The sequence below is a fragment of the Anopheles stephensi genome, chromosome 3, assembly GCF_013141755.1.
Source record: "Anopheles stephensi strain Indian chromosome 3, UCI_ANSTEP_V1.0, whole genome shotgun sequence".
Lineage (NCBI taxonomy): Eukaryota > Metazoa > Arthropoda > Insecta > Diptera > Culicidae > Anopheles > Anopheles stephensi.
This window is the reverse complement of record NC_050203.1, coordinates 81995826-82019035: the sequence shown is the minus strand read 5'-3', so window position 1 is coordinate 82019035 and position 23210 is coordinate 81995826. Positions and strand designations below refer to the sequence as shown.

General features: G+C 41.9%; 1 protein-coding gene across 1 annotated transcript in view; it reads right to left on the bottom strand.

Moving 5' to 3' along the window:
- The window catches only part of LOC118513648 (potassium voltage-gated channel protein Shaw-like), a 55645-nt gene extending 34116 nt beyond the window's left edge, over positions 1 to 21529 (bottom strand). Inside the window, 1 exon segment of the mRNA XM_036059715.1 lies at positions 19036 to 21529. The gene's annotated coding sequence lies outside the window, so the exon portion shown is untranslated.
- Between the last annotated feature and the right edge of the window lie 1681 nt (positions 21530 to 23210).

Below are 23210 nucleotides of genomic sequence, written 5' to 3'. Positions count from 1 at the left end.
CTATCAATTATAATGGGGCAACATTTTGATTACAAGTCAATCACTTTTTAACTTTCAACGTTTGCTTGTTTCCTGCAGTGTCCATTTTCCTTTCCCCCTTCTGTAAACTTTTCCAACCATGGTGTTTTTGGTAGCTGTTTTCCACCCTCGGTTCGGTTCTCATCGTCCGATCGTGACATTATAATGATCGAGATATTCATTTTCGTGGTATTATAACATTGGAGATGGCTTGTGTGTCAATAACCCTCATTAGTGACAGCAATACATCGTTAACCTTTGCCTTCTTCATTTGTGGAAAATAATCACCTACAAAACAAGTAGATTTTTCCTCGAAATTATCGATAATCTCCTACAGCTTCGATCGGGAAAATCGGTAAAACTCTTAAGCACAACTGGCTTAAAAACACACAAAACCACAACCAGCTTTCGTTCTCCACGGTTTTCCTTCACAACCCGAGGGTTTGTAATCAATTCTTTTGACAGCGAGCGATGCGAAACTTTAACATGCTTATCCATCTTTGTAAAAGGTTTTCTTTTTCTTGCCTTTTCAAAAACAAGCGTACAAGAGCTACCGCTCGTACCACCGAAACGGGGCTGAATAATGGCCATCATTTTCCATGAATCAAAAAACGAACCACCACTACCTTACGGCAATCGTAATCAATAATCGAAACAAACTTCAGTCTTATGGGATTTTTAGATGCCATGTCTTACCGTGTCTTTGGATAAAAGTACTCCCCAATAAAAACAACCCAAGCCATCGGACTGCCAGCAAATGGTTACTCTATTGGGTTAGATTAATGGTGTTTGAAACATTAAAGGGAAAAAAGGACACTGGTTAGTGACACTGTGAATGGCGTAAAATATTTTTTATGGACCAAAAAAACAAAAATATTTGCAACACCAGTTCATCACACGGAAGAGGTACAATGAGAATGAGAAACAATAGCAAAGGCCATCAAATGTCAACACCGTTCAACCCCAAAAACACAAAGAACAAGGCTGAAGGATTGGCGTACATAACAAAAAATGGGTAACGAAAACACCACAGAAAACGCACATTGACACTGGCGAAAGATCGTTTTCCTCCTAAAGGTGACCGGCAGCCATTTTGCACTCATCCCTCAGCGGGAAGCAGCGGAAAAGGGGAAAAGGGAGGTTGACGTCGGTACTAAATTTATCGGGAAAGTTTGTAAATTTGACGCGCCGACGGTTGGATTCGGGCGTCGCCGGTCGGTGATGGCGCGAATTCAATTTGTTTCATCCAATCCTTGCGTTCTCGGGGCGTCCGGAAAGGTATGCGAAGTTGATAATGTTTCCTCCATTTTTTATTGCTTTTTATTGTGATTTGTGCACGGGAGGGGGGGAGGATGGGCAAATTTTGCTTTGGTCCATACGATGGGACATTTTATTTGTTGGGTGAGTTGTTTTAAGGGGGTGCTCAGTGCACAAACTTTTGCCGAGTTTCAATTTTCGTTCTAAAAGTTCTGATAAAGCGCCATCTGTTGGAGTGCTAGCGAAGGTTTTTATATGAATTTGTTTAACTATTTTTGATGAAGTGGGCAAACTTTTGATGACTGCTTTTGGTGTTCAAGAGAGGGCCTAGAATTGTTTATAATTAATTTTTTCGACGAATTTTCACAAGTATTTAAAGTAATTTATTCTTATTGTCATATGCAGGATGACATATGTATAGGCTATCAATTTAATTTTTATATTGTGATTTGGCTGAGTTTTATTAATTAATTTATTAAATGAACTTTTTTCGTTTTCTAATATCTATGATTTAGGCAGTCCGATGGCCGAAGCAATAACGGCGCCGGTCTTCACACGGCAGGACCGGGGTATAAACCCCTTCCAGATCGCCTCCCCGTACGTGGGGCTCACTAAACAGATTTTTCATTTACATAAACTCAAATAAATGTTTGGTCCAACCTCCGATTCAGCTCTTCTGTGGCGCTCTCTACCAGACTTTATTAATACTGTCATGATAGTAAATCCAGAAATCAATACCATCTTACTGGTATAACTGGATACTGGATTTCGGGATGGAATTAACTATTTCATACCAACATTTAACACCATTAAGCAAAGCTCAATATCCTTCAACAGTAATTAAACGTCTCAAGCAAACACCTTCTCATCAGTCTCCCTTAAACCTTAAGCAATAATCATTCACTCATCCAAAAAGCGTCCCTTTCTTGTACCTTGATCCTTTCCTGTTGACATTTAATATTTCAACCAACATATACATTTATATTTTTTTCATACCAACACACAACAATCCCTTCTCCGGTCAAAAAAGGTTATGGCATCTTCACCGACCGATGAATACGATGCGTTCTCCCTCGCTTTGAAATCTTCGTGAACCTTTCAACCCCTTTCCAAACCGATTGGTGGATTGATTCAAATAGGGTCAACAGCAGTGTAAAGCAATCTTGCCTAGAAACCCTCATCTAGATTTCTGCCAGGGTAACCCCTTTCTGTCGATGACAAACGAATGAGAGCCGCCTCTTGTTGAGCTACCAATATTCGGTTTTCTAACAACACGGCACATGAATTCTGATCGGCTGTCGGTCAACAAAAGGGGGAGCTGTTTATCTATCTGTTGACACATACCATATGACTTGCCATTATGGTATGCTTATGGTTTTCGAGACGTTTTAGGAGGTGATACTCCATAGAGGGATTTTCTATTTTTAGTTGACGCTACAAGGGAACTTTTGCTTTAAGCGTAATGATACCACCATTCCACTCAATCTAGTAAAGAGCCTTCAAATAAGGCACATTTCCATATAAATCTACTCCAATAAGTCACGTTCCTATTTCTTCCGGACGCGTTGATTGGAGGGTTTATAGGGGTGGGAAAAAAGCGACCTCAAACAAACCACACGCGCGCTTTCACTTTTCCCGGGTAGAAAATTACTTTCCCGCAGCAATCTGTCCGCACATTTGTCATATTTATGATCAGCTTCGTCGTCTCCCAGAAAGCTCAAGTAACAGTTTTCAAGTAGGTGGTAATGGAAAGCCATCCGTAAAAGTACATTCTTTTCAGATCTTTCATCATCTCGCTCGGCAAAGAGCGTAAAGCGTTCTGGTTCTGGTTGCTCTCGGAATGTCTTTGCCTGGCGTCTTGCTACCATTTCTCTACCTACGCGCCTACTCGTGCTCATTAATCGTGCACGGAATGCTGGGCCTTCAAATGCAAAAGAATGCTTGAGAGCATTTTTGCATAAACATATTTTGCCACATGGGTTGGCTTTCTGCCTTCCAACACAAAGGCACATCAATCGAGGCTAAACGCGTTGTTGAACACGTTAATTGAAATTTTTCCCCCCGAAAAGTACACTGTATTTGTGTGTGTGTGTGTGTGTGTGTGTGTGTGTGTGTGTGTGTGTGTGTGTGTGTGTGTGTGCCCGTGGTTTGTTTGTTTGTTCTCGGTGAGAAGATTTTAAAGATTAACAGACAAGCAGATGAACTCGCCGGCGCTTAAGTCAATATTGATGGAGTTTGGGAAGCTTTTCTTTCGCGAATCGAAATGCCTTTGAAGTTCATCAAGCTGCAACAACGGCTTGCGCAAAGTTTTTCCCTCTACCACAGCCGTCCTTAAAGCCATCCCCCTGTTGGAAGTCAACATTTCCGTTTGGTCGGACATGGAAAAAACCAAATCTTTTCCTTTCGCTGAAAATGGTTTCACCTAAGTGGTTACCTAAACGCAATTAATTCGGTGCGCATTTCCATCTCTCCCCGTTTTCCCGGTACCAATTACACCGTTTTCCTTGTTCCACCTGGTGGCAGTGGCAGTGGTGGTGACAGGTAAGAGGGAGTGCGAAGTGGGACCTTTTTTTCTGGAATGCTCGTTTGGAACGCTTGAAGCTTAATTTTGGTTTAAAAATGTTCATCCCCATTCTTCTTCACCCGACCAACATTAATCAGCAAAATATTTCTATTCTCTTAGCAATCGCCCAACTGTTGCTGAGCCGATGCAGCCGAGCCTTCGGTTCCGAGAATCGGTTCCGAGGGGCTTTTTGTTTCCTCCTTCCAAGTTCCATTATAAATGAGCACGCAATTTTTTGTTTTCACCGAAATTACTGTGTGAATCTGGCAAAGCAAGCAAAAGGGAAAGAAAAGAGAATATTGTGAGGTGCTTCGGTTACCACCTTCGGCCAAAATAAAGATTAGAACCGCACCCCATCTACCTCTAGCTGGTGTAAATAACTTCGGCAAATATTTGTCTCCCGTGATTTTGTTCCATTTTCCTGCTTTATTGATGCACCCGTTATTTACCTTCAGCAAATAATTTTTCCTCGCGCAGCCTCAGTACAGCCACAGGGATGTGTGCCACAGTGGTTGCGGTGTGAACTTTGTGCGAGAAAAATATTGCACGAATTTTAGAAGGCGTTCGCTGAACAAATGAACACTTGGTAAACTTAATAAATATATAAACTTATACAATTGCAAAAAAGTGTTAAGCATGTGTGTTCATGTGTGATAGGTTGCTCAAATTATTAACCTAGAGTTGTGAAAATTTGCTCGAGGTAAATGAGAAGCAATAAATTGTCCACGAAAAACCATGCATTCCTTTCTATTTGAATTACTCTAATAATCAAAGCGCCTGATAGTATGCAATCAAGAGTTTTAGGGCAATTGACGGTAAGATTCAATTTCAACAGTTTCCCGCTAGTTGAACATGATCATTCGATCGCTTGATGTAGAATTTTATAATCACTCGTACAAACTGCATTTCTTAACTACTTTGCATCTCACCACCCTTGAATGCACTATGTAAGGAAAGTTTGAGTTTGCATGATTAATCAGCCATAAATTTGAATCTGACCCTTCAAATATTTGGTTCAGCTCCAAGCAACATTTGGAAAGAAATTCTTAAACGAAAGCTCTCTCAGCGATTGATAGCCACGAACGCTCAAAAAAAGTTATTACAAAAAACATACAAATTGCATACTTCTAGGCGCACATCATCGATACAAATGTTTATAGCACACAATTAAAAATTACACACACCTTTCCGATGCTCCAATTCTTTAAGCACTCCTAATGCTTCTCATTATGAGCAATTCACAAGAAATACCAATGCCACCAGCACCAGAAATCATATTTTCTTGGATTCGCAGCTCTGACCTTTCTCCTTCAGCATCACGCAAGACAAGCTCTAATGTCACTCTAAGCTCACACTCCGACTGGCTCCTTGGAAAAGCGTGGCAACTCAACCACCTGACGTGATGAGCGGCAGCGTAGATGATGACAGCAAATGCTGATGAATCGTTACATTATTCAGATACAGAGAAAACACACACAGCCATTCTTCTCGTCATCGCTTCGAAATGTGTTCGAATTTCGGTAGAAAACCCGGCTCTAGAGCCGTGAGATACGGAGATGCATTATTGATGTTGCTTATTGTTATCTTTTCATGGGTTCGTGCTATTCTGTTCTGCCACGGTTGTAAAAATAATCAACGATGAACAATACAGCTCGTGCTGGACAATGTGTCGGACGGAGAAGCAATAATTATATGTATCGGTTTCGGCAGTTCACTTTCAAAGCAGCACGAAACAGCCCAAAATTAGAGCACGAGCGCTTGGCTTAACAAAAGACGCCGCTCTTTGTCTTCCGAATCTTGCTGAACGGTCCTTCTGAAGCGTCCTTTTTAGAGTTTCTAAAGCTCTTCCTCGTTCGGTTGTTTATATTCACGCAAAAGAAAATCCACAAAACATAGCAGTAACATCTGCCAAGCGCAGACTTGCAACCGATGTAACTTTCCGAATTTGTGCGGTTACTCTCACGAACACACCCTGAATGCGTAGTGGGAACCCCCCGTCTGCCAATGACATAAGGGTGGGCCGTAACTTCAGCTAGCCAGGCCGTTCGGCTAACTGTCCGGCTAGCGGCAAGTGCATAAATTCTTCGGATGAAAATTTCCAACCGCTGGCAATCAACAAATTTACGACTGGTCACACACACACACGCTGTGCAGCTCACTCCACCATCATCCACAGTTGATTCACTTACTGGCACCCTTATTTACGCAGTGGGGTTTTGAACCACCATCCCAGGGGATGATGATGACTTCCATCCAGCTGAATAAACTACCAGCTCTAGTGTCACGACGAGCGTACGAGGTGCAAATCTCCAACATGTAACATGAAGCGTCATCACCCACGTTTGGTGGATGGTTCTAAGCTTTCCAATTCCAATTCTGGTGGTCCATGTCAGTGAGGCGGTGAGTAAACTTTACCCGATTGCTAATCAAATATGAGCTCTCACACCCAACCATTTGACGTTTGGCAGCTTCAGCAAAGCTGCGGCTGGTCAAAAGCGAAACCAACCTCGATCCCGTTGGCACAGTGTGGGCTCATTACAGTGCGGGTTGAGTTCAATTCAATTTGAGCTAGTGTATGCGCGTGTGTGTGTGTGTGTGTGTGCTTGTATGATTTTGTGTGGTCGTTGGGTCAATCATCAATCAGGTTAGCAAGGGCGGTGAAGTGGGCACACTGTCCAGCTAAGTATTCATTTCAAGAGCCGGATGCTTCTGCACTGCCTTAATGCTGTTTATGAAATGGAAATGAGTCTCTATCACTAGCTATGGCACTACAAAATGAGGTAGGTGAGTTTCGAGTGAAAATGATTGAACAGGGGCGTAAATAATTTCATGTTCTACTATGTTGTAGGGCGTGAAGTAAGCTCCACTGTAAGCTTGACGGATTGTGAAAATGGCAGTACTTAATTATTGTTTACGCCTAGAAGTAGGCAATGGGCAGAGCGAAATGATATGTGAGAATTACAATGTATGTGCATCACAGACTGTCAGTGTCGCAGGCCATTTATAACGAATTTTATCCAAATTTCAAATGACAGCGCCTAAATGCATGCAAATATTTTCTCATTTGTAATGAATTTATATGTTTTTGTAACTCACTTAAAGTAAACAGAAAGTGTTTTAAATCTATGTGCATTGCACGCGCCTAGATGGAGGCAATTGACTTAAACAAAGAATACTTGATATTCATGGCTCTTCCGAATAAAAAAATCATTCTAGTTTTGTCATTGAAACTCCCATAAAAATATAAATTTGCAAGAAACTTTTATATTCCCTGCGCCTAAATGTAGGCATTTGTTTTCACACGTAAGTAAGATTTAGTAAGCAATGGTTAAATTTGATTTACTTTTCATTGAATCTGAATGAAGTATTAATTATTCGAAAGGAACGGCCTGGCTCCATTGCTTAAAAGAGTCATCTACAGGTAGGATGAAAATATTCTACCTTAAGGCGTCAACGTACAGCTATCGAACGATATCTGATAAATGCCGTCATCGGCTATAGATTAAGACTTTTAAATGCCACTTTATTGGTCAATACGATCCATGATTCGGAGTATTCCCTTTATCGACCCTATCACGTACATGAATCCCAACAAAGCACATAAAAGCATTCTCCATTACTTAAAAATGCAAAAAAAACGAAATACATGCTTTAAGCTTCCAAATAAATTGTGAAGAATGTGAAAAAAATGTATGGAATGTTCCATCAAGCTTTCAGCATAATTGCCGATTGAATAGAGAACGCACGCTTAGCAATGTCTATGTGCAACTCAACTAAAAATTCCAACAAATGTCCCTAAACCTCACCATGTGATGGAAATGGAAAAACTGTCACTTGCATCGAGCCTTTGGTGGGACAAGGTTTTGCTTTGTCCAAACAATTTCAAGCATTTTAGTTTGTTTTGTGGTTTGTTTGAGAGATTCCGACACCCGGGAGTGATCCCCCGGCGCAATGTTTGATAGTGCCAAGAGTTGCAATTTGAAGCTGGACAAAAAAGAACCAAAGCACAGAAATAAGAGAAACAACTCGAACGGCGGTTCTTTTATTCGAAAAACTTTTATTTGCTACTCGGGACTCGGTTCGCTGCATTCATCATCAAAGCAACAAAACTATAAACATAAACAAACACGCTCGCAAACGGAGATTCATGTTTCGCAATGTTTAATAAACATTTTCCTCCTTCAAAGGAGCCTCCTTCGTTTCTATATACTAACGCTTCTTTTGCTCGCTACCCTTTCGAGGTAGAACGTTCTTTCTGATGAACATACTGCGGAAATAAGCCGGATCTTGCTGACTGCAGTCCGTAATGGAGCAGGAAGGAAGAGAGAGAGAGAAAGAGATGGAGAAAGCAAGATTTGCGTCAACCGGCAGCGACCATAAACCCCCTGTACACGTTCACCATTATTCTGTCATCGGTGTCGTGTCGGGGCCCGATAGCCCGAAAATTTAAGGTGAATCCCTTTTTGCCGTGGCATGGTTCAACAGGAAATTGAAAGGAACCGTAACCGATCCACGCAGCGTTGGCAGCCGGATAACGATAAATCCGAAAAAAGGGTTAATCCAACGGAAGGATGGAGTGGGAAGGTTATTAGAGGAAGAGAGAGTAAGACTGGGAGGAGATTTTCTTTATAAAATCAGATCTGAATTTTGCCAACCAAAAAAGGGGTTTACTTGCTTGAAGGAGTTTTCTTGGAGAGTTATTTTTCATCGATTTTGTTCGTTTTGATTGGTTGCTCGAACGTAGTTGTAATTGACTGACTGAACTTTGGGTATGAAGAGATGGCATATAAATTTGAGAAATAATTCGAAAGCTCTGAGTTATTGTAATGTTAAATTCAACTCACATTAGGAACTCTAAAAAGGATTTTATTAATTGAATAAAATGATTGTTCTGTCGTGTGAAGTTGTCGTGAAAAATTTATCAAAAAAGAATTAAAATTTAAATATAAATATAAATCTATAAATATAGAAAATACCCTTCCAAAACACTCTTACAAAAGCGGAAAAGGATTGTAATCACATTACGCAAGACATTGTCACAACAGAGTCCCACACAAATACGCAACGGTACAACAACGCCAGGAGCAACCCTTCCAAACAAAAATGGAACGAAGCTGTTGTTCATGTTCCGCCAAATCACTTCCACGCTTTATTGGGATTTCATAAATTTTATAATCCTTCCTCTTGAACTTAATCCCCGATGGCGATTCGTTCTTCCCCCATTCAGCAACCCGGCAGCAATTGAATGGATTGAAGGACGCAGGCAAACAAAAGGGAACGCTGACTAAAACCATTCCGAGCCGTACCATCTGTGTCGTTCGTTCGACACACAAAAAGAAAAGAAAAAAGGCGACTGGGCACCAACAACAACGAAAAAATTAGATCTCACCGCCGAAGACGAATGGTTGTTGGTGCCTTTGGGGCCACTACTTAGCGTCGTGCTTACCGCAATCTCGATTTCGCTGCTTGGATGAAAAAATCGTTTTCTTTTCTTGCTTCTACTTAACAAAACATACTGCTCGTGACGCAGCAGGCTAGGGCGAGCTTGTTCTTGTTTACTGCAAAACCTTCTCAGGCGCTTTAAGTAGCGTAACGGAATGTGTTTGCGCTCATCTTCTCAACGGAAGACGGTACATAAATCTAATGGCTTTACACTGAGTGGCATCATTTGTGGGTGTGTGTGTTTGTGGGCTACGAGAACACACAGGTGTGGAGCGCGTTTCAAGTTCGCATCGTAAATCGATGTATCGAAAACGGATATCGAGGTGCTATTAAATTACATTAGATTATTGCCGGCCGCTTCTGGCTTGCGGGTTCGGTTTTAGAAGAGCCAGCGGAACGGGACGAATTGATTGGCTCCATATCCGGGTTTTTGGGCAGGAAAATGGTTGGAACGTAAAGGAGCGATTAATTCATAGAAGGCGGCGTACGGGTTGAGGGGAAATTTGACTGCAGCACATTTTACTACCATTATGGACACACTTAAATCGCAATTTGCAGGGCAGGGGAATCGTTGTCTATATGAGGGGTTTAAAACAATCATATAATCTATTTAAAATTTGATTTTCTTCGTTACTTTACTCACATCAGCTAAAGCTATCATAAAATTGGTTACTTTTCTTTCGACAAGCATAAGAAATAGTTGGGAAAAAATCAGAACAAAGCAATTCTTATCAAATTAAAAAAACATGATGATTACGCCTAAAAGAATGCAAAATCAGTAACAAAGTTAATTTTGTTTTAATTGGCTTAGAATTTTTAAAGTACTTTAAAGAGGTATTCGTGCTGTTACGAACTTGAATGATTTGTATTAAGAAGTCCAGCACGATTCGAAGCAAATTTTATTGTAAAGCTCTATTTTAAATCAATTATTTCAAGCGAAGCGAAAAGCGAAAAAAAAACTTTTTATTTAAAATGCTTCAATTACGCCACATGTGTTAGATAATTTAAATTTAATATAAATTTATTGACCCATATTACAAATAAAGTAGAAGAATTCAAATTTTAGCATAGGCGATGCTTGATGTCTCAAAAAAACATTTTAGAACAATTTTGTACTCTTAAAAGAAACAAATACGGGTAATAAAAAAACATGCGCCTAAAACTATGCAAATTGCATGACAACTCTCCAAGAATCTTTCTTACTTGTTTTTTGACAGTTTTCAACGTCTCTTCGCACTCAATTCTTTTAAGCAAAAACAAACATCCTTTCAATTCCTCCAAATTGAAACTCCCTCACTAATGTAGGGAAAGGAAACAATCCCCCCCCTCCAATACAAACACATTATTTTAAAACCTCATCCAGTCAATCAACACCACAAATATGCTTCAAACCTTAGCCGGCTGTTTGTCAGGTTTGTTTGTTCCACTTCAACACTCTCGACACAGCAACACCAGACAGAATAGGAGCAAAAACTGACACGACTGCCTGCCGGGACGTATCAAATGCCACCGGAAAATCAAATCACTCGCCAAAAACTAAATCCCTCGAACGCCGCAAGGCACTTTCTCCGAAAATTCAATCGTTTTGGTGGGCTCTTCGTTAGATTTTCCTTACCGGCCCACCGATAAGGAGAAGCTGTTTGTGGCACACCAAAAAAAAAGAACATACAACACTATCACTCTTCTTCTCGGTGTTCTAGACTAAGCTTAGCACGCAAGACAAAAGCTCCTAGAACAGAACGCATCGGAGGCGAACCGAAGGCGTGCATGCTCCAAAAACCCATCAATCAGTCGCTGTGGAAGTGTGGTGGCGTCCGTATGGACGTTCAAAAGCTGGGCAAAATACAAATCCTCACCCACAAATGCATCAATGTCGTTGCGTTTGGCGGGATTCTGAGCAGTGGGATTTTCTTCGAATCGCCCTAGGTAGCACATGGCTTTTGTTAGTGCTTTCGCCCACCTGACACTCGGTCCTGGAAGCTGTGGCACACGCTTACACTTGTGCTACGCGGTAGCCTTGGATTTATTTTCGTTCCATATAATATTATGTACACTTGTACATGTACTTGCTGTACATTTCGCGCCCCCGGTGGTGAAGAATAACGAAGATGTATGCTAACACCTATCGCCGAGCAAATGCAATGCAATCAAAACAGGAAACCAATTTCGATTTCATGTAGATTTTGTTCCAGCTTCCAGCAATGTTGCTCCATCGGATCGAACAGAATCGACAGGGTTAAATCATCACAAGTTGAGCAGCTGGTTGAGATGGTACATCTGCATTGCTATACACGCCGGGATGCGGTTTCTACCGGGTGAATCTTCTTACCCAAGCCCAGTCCAATATGCATGCGTTCCTGAGATAATACTAAGCCAGAGAGACCGTATGTGTGTGTGTGTGTGTGGGCTTAACCCTCGTCAAAAAACCACTCTCGAATCCTTCTTCGAAATCATGCCTCAGCAAACCTCAGCCGGATCAGGTGAGAATACAGAAACCAAAAACTAACCACTTCCTTCCGAATACGGTACAAGCGTATTGTGTGGGCCGAACGAATCCATTAGCACACCTGGCGCTTATCGGAAAAAGTCAGCACTACACCTCAAAACCTCAAACATCATTCCGATTGCAAACCGCTCGATAATTAAGGCGTTAAATGGCAACCTGGATAGCGTCCGTTACAATCCGGACACTCGGTACGCCTTTGTGTCTACGCATCAAAGCGAGCTCCGGTTTCCGTTTAAAGTCCTTTTCCGTCCTTTGAGCCTCACGAATAGAAACTTCTATTTCTCTTGTGTGAACTGAAACCAAACTCGATCAATTTCCCCCTGCTAGATTTCTCGTACCAGCAGTTCAAAAATAGCTTTGAAAGGGAGAAGAAATGGAACGATATCACATTCTTACAACCCACTGCCACTTCTTCCATCACAACTCCTCAAGTAATGGGAAACTTTTTAAGCAAAAAGCACTAAAATGCAGGATATATCGTCCCGCTTGAGAAGCACTTCGTTTTTTTTTGCCTCGTCAGGTCAACCCTACTTCTAACAGCAAACCAACCGTACACACACAAAACAGACACAAAACCACCAAACCAAGCTCGGGTACAGGGCCAGGAGTTCGGGCTACAAATTGAGTAGCAAAATTAATGATTCCAGTTAAATCTGTTCGATCGGTAGCAGAGGCTGACGGACGGGATAGAGCTGAGCTGGTTACATCTTAATGCTCGCTCCAGAGAAGTCAATTCAACCGGGGTAGTCGGGGAAAAGGAAAGAAACTCCCAGGAGAAAAAGAGAGAGAGAGCGCTTGTACTTGTGAAATAGAGATGAAATCCTTAATTTTGTTACTTGTGTACCTTCACCATGAACGGGAACAGATCTGGATGTTGGATTACATCACTCGGAATCCTGCAGATTCTGTATCATTAAACCCGGGTGCGCTTGTTCGCAGTAATGCTGCTGTTGGTGGGCGGGAACTGGGCTGTACTTTTGCAGCCATGTCTTGAGGAGGTTGAGTTTTTACTGCGTGCCTATTCTTATCCGACAGGATAACAAGCAAATAAATTAATTACTGCCGAACGGTACGGATTAAGGAGGCATTTCTATTTCATCGTCTTGCTCAAGATATCTAATTTCAAGGTTCATTCTTCATCTCGTTTTCTTCTCCCGGGAGATGGATGCTATTTTACAGTGAAATTGTAAAACGATTCCGAGAAATATAGCTTCCTGTTTTGTAGGCTTAATGAGAATTGGAGAATTAGCATTAGTTAACGATGGCACGTGGTTTTTATGCATTATATTATTTAAAATATATTTCTTTTTATCTCTTAATGGATTAACATCAAGGAACACTACATTAAGCGTTTTAAAAACGCCAGAAGTTATGCAATTTGATGAACGTAATTCAATTCTTAGTGCTATACCGCCTAAATTTATGCAACAAGTTGAATTCAACTATCTTTATTGTTGAGTTTGAGTTATTCAAGCTAATGCTGAAATATTTCCTTAATTGTGTTATTAGTAAACCACCTAAGTGCAATAATGGAGTCAAAGTCGAACACTTAATTTCAATAAATACTGAGGAGATTGGATATTTAAATGAAACTTTAGGACATGAATCAATACCTCTTTTGTTAAAGCAATTCAAGCAAGGAGCTTCTTCTTCTTCTTTTCCTGTAAATTGAACATTTATCCCGAATCGCCTAAAGCTATGCAATTTACGTGATAAAATAAACGCCAGTCTATCGTGCTATTCGCCTTAATGTATGCAACGGGACGGTAATGACTGTTGCATCTCGTTTGAAACCGCTTCGATTCCATCAACAGTTGTGTAAATTTTATTACAAATTACCAAAGTCGAACAGTCTCCCGAGCCGACGCGCGCACCGCCCGTTATTGTTTTCATCGTAATTGATCTTTCAAATGCAATTACTCGCCATTGAAAGCGGGCTGAGCTCATCACCGGCAGGATGAATTATTCACCCTTTGGTGCAATAAATTGTTTATTTACGTTTCGTCGATCGCGCATTTCTATTTGATCTAACTAATTCGAAAACAAACTATTCATCCATCCGGCTCGTTCGTCGGAAACTCTGCTTCAAACCCAATAAATCGATTGCCCGCCTGTCGGTCGGTCGGTCGGTCGGTCGGACGCATCATTATTAAAGCGAGGTTCGTAAATATAAACTAACCGCAAGTTCCGGCCTGTGTGTCCAGGATGTCCGGGATGCAGTTTGCCTCGAAGCAGATGGTAGGCGTACGTGGCTCATTATCAATTATGCTAATTATGCGCTCGATTGTACTCGGGCATGGCAGGTGGTTTCCGCTGAACCAGCTTCAAACGGGAGCAAGCTGATAGTGTGGGGAAATCGAAGAGTAATTTTGATAAACTCCTTCATTAGCGTGTAACGTGGGTATAATTATGTCACAACCAATTCTGCACCGAACTCGTCTTGAAGAACGATTATTTGCATGTAATTTTCAGCTGAAGAACGTGAATCGCTCGGCGTACCAATCAAGTTATGGCCGAGAAAATCGTTTTCTACAATCCCTCAGGATAATTCTTAAGTTCGCGTGCTATAAATTCTATAAATTCGTGCTATAAATGTATAAAGCACCTCCAGGGCACTCAACAGCAAACAAGCTTATGATATTAATCATACACCCAGTGAAAGGAAGGTGAAATTGAAAAAAAAAACTCAACAAACGCTTGTTCATTTCACGAAAGCAGCATCTCCGGGGTTAGCGCCAGCAGGGAATGAAATCTCGGCTCATTCTGCCAAAAACTAGCCACGAGCTAAATGTGCATAAATGAATCATTTCCCCGTACCAGCAAAGTGAACCAAATGAAAGATTAGCTTATGAAAAATGGATGAAATTCTCATCTGGCAGTGTAGATCGTCTTCATCATCATCATCCACATCATCATCGTCGTCGTCGTCGTCGTCGTACAGCACCTTCAACAAGAACACTTGCCGGACAAGCTTAACCCAACCCAACACACACACACATACAAAGGAAAACCTTTTCTTCGCTATTCTTGAGGGATTGAGCGGTTCTTTGCTTGTTTCTGAGAATACATCCCTAGCGAGAAGAAAAAAAGGCCACATCCTCTTTGGCACCACAAGAATCTGAATCCGAGGTGGTTAAATTCCGTTTCGGATGATGTACGATAAATATCTACACATTCGCTCTGACCGTCCTCGTTGACCTCATCGGGGTTGACTTTTTTGCCTGTGGTTCTCCCATTATTTATGCTTCGAAGTAAATTGAGAAATCTCCTACAGCCGGTGGTAGAGCTAGAGCGAACAGCTACAGCAAGATTGTCATAAATAAATTTTTCTCCATCTTTTTTTTTGCTTTCTCACCTCCAACCTCCATCTTAAGCGGATTCGAACACGAGATGCTAGACCTGAAGTCATGCTCGATGGAATATTTTACGCTTCAAGATGCAAAACCGTACACGCCTTCTCGGCCAGGAAAAACAAGCTCGTAGGTGGTGGCTAGACGTGGTGGACGTGTGGTTCAAAATTCCCATGACCGTAACCCTGGCTGCCAAATGAATACATGAGTGCCCAGTCTCCAACAAAAACTCCACCAATCACCCCGAGAATGGAAAACTCCCAACGGAGCACCCCTTAAACACCCTTCGAACCAGAACGTTGCAACCCGCTCGCAATCAAAATAAGCAATTTTCCAAATGGTCTTTCAAGTGTGATGTGATTCTTTTTCTTGCTTTCTGGGGTTTAGTTTTTCCTCTCTCTCTCTCGTTTGATTGGAAACTTTTCACACGGACACAGGTGGGTCACATTTTTCAGTTCCGGTGTGGAAGTGCGAGATGGTACGGTGTGTTTGGATTTTCTTCGCCGCCAAATGGTGCTCTATGGAAGGGGATTTTTTTTCAAATCTGCTACAACTACACTACTCGCTCATCGACACCATCTGTTTTATTGTTTCGCTTCTCCAAACAACGTGAATTTAAGGGGTGTAAACATCTGAAATGCTATTGCTCTGGGGTCCAATGAATTTTATTTTCGTTTTTTATCAATAATCGTATTTCAGAACAATAATAACATAATTTCACCAATAAACCATTATTGTTTTTTGTGATTTAGGTAATAATAAAAAAGACAAATGTATCGTGTTGCATAAATTTAGGAGCCTTGTAACAATATTTTCAAAAGAAATCATGCCATAAATCTCAATGTATGCGATTTGCAAACAACCTTGAAGCTGTTCAATTGGTTCGACAAATTGTTATAAATAAACCAAAAACAAATTGGCGAAAAATTATTAATTTATTAAGGTATAGGAACTGATATAGAAGCATTCCTATTAAATTAAAAAAATAGACAAAATCAAAATGCGCCTAAAGCTATGCAATTAACCCCACCATTTCTGTTTTTAGAGGAGATAAAATTCATAAGCAAACATTCAAGAGAATGGCAATCAAAACATAGGAACCATTGCCTTGCAGTAAATGAAGAGAAATTCGAAAAAAGGCGCCTTAATTGCGTTATGCAAATTGCTAACCAAATATTTAAAAATGAGATCGCTTGCAATGTTGAGCCCAACATGCGGATGCTGTCAAGTTCTTCCACTATATTGAATTTGTTTTGCTACTAAATTATGTGACCATGAACATTCAAATAAATTAAAGTTGTAAAGTTCTAAGTGTACATAATATTTTTCAACCAATAACTCAAGAACTTTCCAGAGGAGACACTCCCGAAGCTCGAACTTTAAATTTCCTGACCAAACCGAGACCGAGCAAGACAAAAGTTAGAATCAACATTTCAACTCCTTTCGGTTCTTTTGTTTGCCACTGCCACTCAGTTCCATTATAGTTTCGTCTGCACCGCACCAACCCTCCAGCTGACCCCAAACCCAGAAAAGCTAACGATGTAATTCAACCGTACACAGCGGCTTCACGGTCACAGCGAGCGATGCGCGAGGCACGATCTAATTAATGATTTACAGACGCCAAGCCAAACGGGAAAAACCCTATGCCAACAAAAAGTGCTGCACCGTACCCCAAAATTCACTTAGCATTCATTAGCTATTTCCACCATTTATTATGACGGCATTATCACAATGGCGAACTCTGGCAGGAGCCAATTAAAACGATATCCTGGCGAGGGTTCTGGTCTGAATTGGCAAATCGGCAAGTGTACGGTGTGTTGTGTGTGGAGGGCCCTCGGTTTTCGAATCAGTTCGAGAGAATTGGAGTGCGCAACAGTCACCAGCTGGTTCACTGTATTCTGCACTGACGCACTGTAACGCGATGTGTGTGTGCGTGGTAGGCAAATCCGAACCAGAATGAATTTAGCGCCGAGATTGAGCAAATGGTTCCGGTAGGTCGGTTCGGGAAGAGCTCTCAACTTTCAGTTTCATACGCGAATCTTACGCAGCATGAAGACGAAGACGGCATGGATGAGAAGAGTGAAATTAAATCAACACGATTGCATGGAACCTTCCCTTTCGGTGGAGTGTCGTTGGACATGAAGTTAATTTTTTCGTTCTCGCACACACACACATAACCTGAAGGATACTTCATCGCAATCTTCACCTCTCAAATGGCTAAAGCGTCATGCTGGAGTCTTCATAAAGCATCAGTAACTGCTTTATCGTCCTTTATCCACCAGCCGGTCCATCGTTCGCCATCGTTTCCTTGAAGCTGTCAGACCGAAGAACACAAGTTTACCATCACGGCCTGCACGTGACCCTGAGACAAGGAAACGAAGTAGACGAAGATGAAGGCGTCCACACACACACACACACACGCACAAAGCCACTCTCACTCTCAAGGGACGACGCTACCTACCGTGGGCAACGGGGCAACACAAGCACATAATTGAATCGAATTGGACGACTCCCGACGTTCCCACCGGGAGACGACGCCAACAGCAACACGAACACCGGAAGCACCAGCAAAAAAAAGGTGGGTCATAAAAGTAATCGTTTATTTTCGTCAAATTAGATTATGCATAGGTTTGCCATTCTTCATTCGGTCGTTCATCTGCGTGCGAGGTAGCGTAAGCGCTCGATAATCGTCTGACGCATTGCCACCGGAAAAAAAAAATTCTTAAAGAAAGTAACATAGAAAGAAGGAAGCTATGAGAAAGATTTTGACTTTGGTTTCTTCTTGGGAATTGGTGGAAAACATTGGCGTCGGTGCTGGATGCTCTGGGGCTCGTGGAGACATTGCAGTAGTAATGAAGTTTTATTGGAGACTGATGAGATTCCAATTGAATAGCTTGTGGTGCAATGTACGGATTGACAACGAGTCGCGAGCCTAGCGATGGAATTAAGATTGAAAAGGAATTTTCAGCAGATCTGGTTGTAATTTAATAAAAGATTAATCCGATTCCTTTATGCCGTAAATATTCTTTTTTTATCAGCCTCAGATTCAAATCTGTAACAAAGTGACAAATAAAAATCAAAAACACGCTTAAATCCATTTCAAATCAGCTTCATCTAGCGCCTAAAGTTAGGCAACATTTGGTCTTATATTTTATCAACCAAATGGGAATGCTTCCAGCCTCTAATATTATAAAGTTTATTTATCGCCTAAAGTTATGCAAATATTTTTTCTTATAAGACTTCAATACCAGTGCGTAATCGTAATGCTTGATATAGTTACAACAACACGTAGAAATATTTGGTTTGGTTTTTATCTCATTTTAAATCGTTTAAAACCTCAAATTGCTTTCTATTACCAGTAACAATCGTGTAACACTGCAGCAACAGCAAAAGCAGAACATCAATCCTGCCCATCAATCTGTTCGAAATCAGCTTCAAACAACGCCTAAAGTTATGCTTTTATTTTTAATCTACTAGAACAAGTTCAAAAACCACCGATAGAATGGTACACACAGTAACCAGTGTAGCCAACGAGCTTGAAACAATGAATTCAATTTACAGAACAACTTCCCCAAGCACGCAGACCTCACACAGAGTGCTAGCGCCTGCCGGAAGCACCTACTGCTGGGAAGCAAAACATGCTCCAACACTTTGGTTTGTTGCGGGTGAAAAATTTAATAACTTCACTCTACGGGACATCAAAGCGCCTTCCGTCGACCGCCTAAGGAACACCCCCTTCGTGTGTAATAAATCGTCCCTGTCAGTGAGTGATTTGATCACTTTCCAGCAAAAAGGTTGAAGAAAAAACGGGGATAAACGCTTTTCCCACTACACTTCTATTTGCTGTGGTATAACAAACATGCTTCGAAAAAGTATAAAATGGTACAAAGGTAACTTACCGATCACCATTTACACTGCGCCTCGTTGTTGGTCACGCATTTTCTCCGTCCCGTTCCGCTTCAATGCACTTCCCCCGTTCACTTTCCTACCACCCAACCCTCTTGCCTAGAAAACCAATCACCCGGTCCGTCGAAGTCAATAAAACTGGCAATCTATTTTCTGTTTTGTTGCCGTTTCTCTCTCGCTCGCTCGTGTCGTTGTGTCACTTGTGTAAATTATACCCTTTTTTCGTATGGGTATTTATTTTCGCCTATTCGCCACCGGTGCTTTAACTTTCACCGGGCACGCACCAAAACGCACGGTTGAACGCGATTCCGATCCTCGCTCACCGCATGTCAAACGCACAGCATCCGGCCCGCCTTGCACACCTGCGCCATCCTGTAACTCTACGCAGCTCACACTTCAAATAACCGTACAACAGCAACAGCAACAAAAAACGCAGCTTGGAGTCGGCGGCCCCTTTTATGCGGTAGGACGAAAATGAAGCGATTCGGATTACTTTCAACTTTTTACGCCACTCTGCAGGCCTCCTTTCAGCAACCAAGAATGGGGGTTTTACATTCGTTTTATCCTCTTTTTTTTTTGTTTGGTTGCTGAGGCCAGCTAGAACAGAACCGCTTTCAAACACGTATCCATCAGAAAACACTTATAAACACACACACGCGACGCACACCCCTCGGGAGTTTCAGATGGGTCAGATTGTAAGCAGTACAAGGAAAAGGGAGTAAATTTCACGATTGGCTAAATTTTGATTTACTTCGTTACCGGGTGGCTTAAAAAATGAAAGAGCTTTATGGGAAGCCAACTTCTTCTTCTACCATTCGGACCTTCCAATTTCAAAAGCACAACACACACGAGAATGGGCAAATTCTTTTCAGTGACAACGGTTGAACGGGTTAAGAATGCGGAAGCTATTTTTTAATCATTATCCTTTTGCTTAATTTCCCACATGGCTTCAGCCGCTGGGACGATAAATAAAGTGCTGTTTGGCCTTTGGTTGAACCCGTTTTTACTTTTCTAAACTCACCAACACCTTTGGGGATTGAAAGTTTTTGGTTTGTCACAAATTTAATGTACTGTTTCTTGTTTCTCCTTTTTTTTTTTGTTGAGAAAATTGAAAAAAGGATTTCACACGGCCAAGATACGAGTACGCCTGTTTAAAGCCTATTTCTCCGAGTCCGAGAGCAGCGATACGGATACAGCCACAACCGTTCGGAGGAAAGCCACGGCACCGACTGACGCGAAGGATGCGCGCTTTTCTTCGGCTCCTGGTGCCATGGTGCCAGATCGTGCCGATCGTGTGCCGGCAGCATCCCTGTTTGAGAAGTCGAGGTGGTGCCAGTTGTCCTGCTTTCTCCAGCACGATGCTCTCTCACTCTCTGCAGTTGAGAAGGCGCGTCTCACTATGGAATATAACGGACGAAAGCTCACGTAAATAATGTTACTATTGAATTATTCTATAAAAAAGATAAAAAATATATTTTCTGCTTCAATATCGTAAAGATTTTTGCAAACTATAATAAATATTTTCAAATGTTTTTTTCCTATGAAATGAGCTGAAATTCGAAAATTATCTGATTTTACAAGTACTGAGTATAATCTTTTTTTTAATAATTATACAAACAAAAGGATCAAATTTCTCATGTCCAATCCACAACTTTTTTCTTCTGCCTCTCTATCACACTTAGAACAACCGTTTTACTTTCGCTTGACAAAATCTCTCTCACTCACATTCACTCTCACCGTGCGTTCGGGCATGGTTCTCGGGAAAAGCACATGTTTTCCAAGGCTAACTACGACGGCGACAACGGCGACGACAACGAAACCAGCAACGGGCGTGCACTACCTACAACATCTGCCAACGATTCGGGAACGGAAAACTGTTGATTGCTCGCACCGTTGTTTACATTTCTCTTCATCGTCGAGTAGTGCCGTCCGTCTTCTCTGGGGCGTACATTTTTTCTCTCTCTCTCTCTTTCTGATTTTCTGTTTTTTCCATTTTCTCACTCAGCTTACAGTGTGTCTGTCATGAAGAAAATGCGGCAAACGAAGAGTTGGCCCGCCACCGGCCATCCAAACAAAAGATCAAACGGAATGTGGGGCTTGACTTTCTGAGTTTTTTTTTCTTTTTTGTTGCTCTTTCTAGGTTTTCTAGGATGTCCACTTCCGATACACGTTCCACTATACTTCCCAGAGCACCGGCTGGGCAAGATCAAGCGTAAAAATTGCATCAAACGTCCGTGTTGTTCGTGCTGGACCGTCCGTCAAGCGTTGTTCTTTGGCTTGCAAAAGACAGCGACATCGGCATGCGACTGGACAAGCGTTTGAAGACTACCCTACCCTTGGAAAAGAGTAGGAAAATTACACCCCCCTTTTTTTCCTTCACTCTTCTGGGACGTGCTCAACTTCAGCTTCGTTTTTCATACACCCATTAGGGAATAGTTCGATTCGTTCCGGCCCCGGAAGTAAATGCCGGACGAAGGAAAACATCTCCTACTCCACAAAGTTGTTTTTATCCACCAAGTCCACAGCACGACAGCCAAAGACACGTGTTGAATATTGATGAAACACACTCACTGGCTCACTGTGGGCCTGTGGGCCACTTCTTCCATCCCGCAGGTGCACGGCGTGTGTGTGTGTGTTACGAGCTACGTGAGGTAGTATTTTAGTCGTTGTTTATATTTACCACGGACCAATTCGATTTGCTTCCACCCGGAGGCAGAGTTTTTGCGATCGTTGGTCGTTGCTGGGGACGCATGTACGCTGCAATGGTGTGCATTGTTCTACTGGTCAGCTGAACGTGGACGATGACGATACTTTGACGATACTTTGATACTTTGAGTTTTTTTTTTCAGACGCACTATTACTTCATTCTTATCGACGATTGTACGATTAGATACGCTTTGAGATTATTTCATTTTCATTTCTTTTAGTCATTTTGTGCTTTTCTGTTTGCATTATTGGTCGGAATAATTATGTAAGCTATTAGTTTCAGTTGCAATGTGTATAAAATAGTACAAGTGAAATTTAATTCACCTCAAGAAAGACATTTGATATATTCATCGAAGGTCGCCCAAATGTATGCAATCGATTTACAAATTCGAAGTCAACCTCCCTGAGGTTTTGGAGTCCCGTGGCGATTGTGAACCGGTCCAATAGCGGACGCAGTCCAGTGAGATAGCCCAGTGGCAATAGCGTCGCCGGTCTTCACACGCCAGGATCGGAAATCAAATCCCATCTGAACCGATCCTCCGTAGTGTGGACTGACAATCCATCAAAGTGGGATCATTATGTCTAGCCAGTCATTATATGGTAGACATGACCAGGCTGGTAGATAAGCCAAGAAAAAGAAGTAGATTCCTGCATCACTTCAAATTGCTAGAATTTACTAATGGTCGATTGATTAGTATCTCTTTATCTCAACATAATTCGTCAGGGTGTCCTCATTGCTTTTCAGGTTCACCAGGCCAGTGACGTATGAGACAATCGGAAAGTTCAACTTCTGAATTCTGGGCTAAAGCCTGTGACCGTAAGTTCTTGACTGTTTTCCGCAAAAGCATCTCCAAATCTTCAATAGGCTTTTCTCAAATAGCAACACCTACAACACCCTGCCGAGCAAGCAAAAGCAAACCGCAGCACAACACCTCACACAACTGTGACGATTCCCATTAGAATCAATCCGCTGCTCACACATCCGGCACCATAATTTATTGCACTTGACACAAAGACGCATACCAATGTACGTTCCCAGGGTAATGAACGTCTTCGCACCCACATTCGCCGACGCCATTCAATGCCTAATCATTCTGCAGACACCATTTCCTGATGTTCCCATTTCCGGACGCCTACATTGACGCGTCTACGGAAGCTGTTGCAAACGAACGTTTTGCTTCAACCGCTGCACCGTTGACGTCACGGCTGCGGAAATAAATGAAGACACAGGCAACGAAACGCCTAAACAAATTACCATCGAGCGCAATGGGGCAACAGGAAAAAGCTTGCAGCTCTCGCAATGGACGGTTTTTTCTCCATACTCTGTAACAGAGGTACGAGTCTGGGAAGGTTTTTTGCTTGCTTTAGGTTGGTTTTAGCAGAGGAGCCCGTTTTAGCCCGCTGCGACGAGACTGGAGAGTAATGAATCCACAAATTGAACCGGAACTCTGCTCATACGAGA